Source organism: Eimeria mitis, genomic scaffold, assembly GCF_000499745.2.
Source record: "Eimeria mitis Houghton genomic scaffold, Emh_scaff523, whole genome shotgun sequence".
Lineage (NCBI taxonomy): Eukaryota > Apicomplexa > Conoidasida > Eucoccidiorida > Eimeriidae > Eimeria > Eimeria mitis.
In genome coordinates, this window is record NW_013573517.1 from 7,448 (window position 1) to 7,658 (window position 211).

A 211-nucleotide genomic window follows, 5' to 3' on the forward strand; every position below is an offset into this window, starting at 1 on the left:
CCTGCTGCTGGCTCTGCTACTGTTTCTGCTAGCTTTGCTAATGGTGCTGTTGTTGCTGCTGCTGCTGCTGCTGCTGCTGCTGCTGCTGCTGCAGGTTTCAGCTGAGGGACGCGGATATGTTAGCGCAGCTCTGCAGCAGGATAACGACGCTTCTCCAGCAGCAGCAGCAGCAGCAGCAGCAACAGCAGCAGCAGCAGCAGCAGCAGCAGCA

At 58.8% G+C, this 211-nt stretch overlaps 1 protein-coding gene across 1 annotated transcript in view; it reads left to right on the forward strand.

Moving 5' to 3' along the window:
• Window positions 1-211, forward strand: part of EMH_0014990 (uncharacterized protein) — a gene marked incomplete at both ends in the record, with an annotated part of 9,481 nt that overhangs the window by 5,824 nt on the left and 3,446 nt on the right.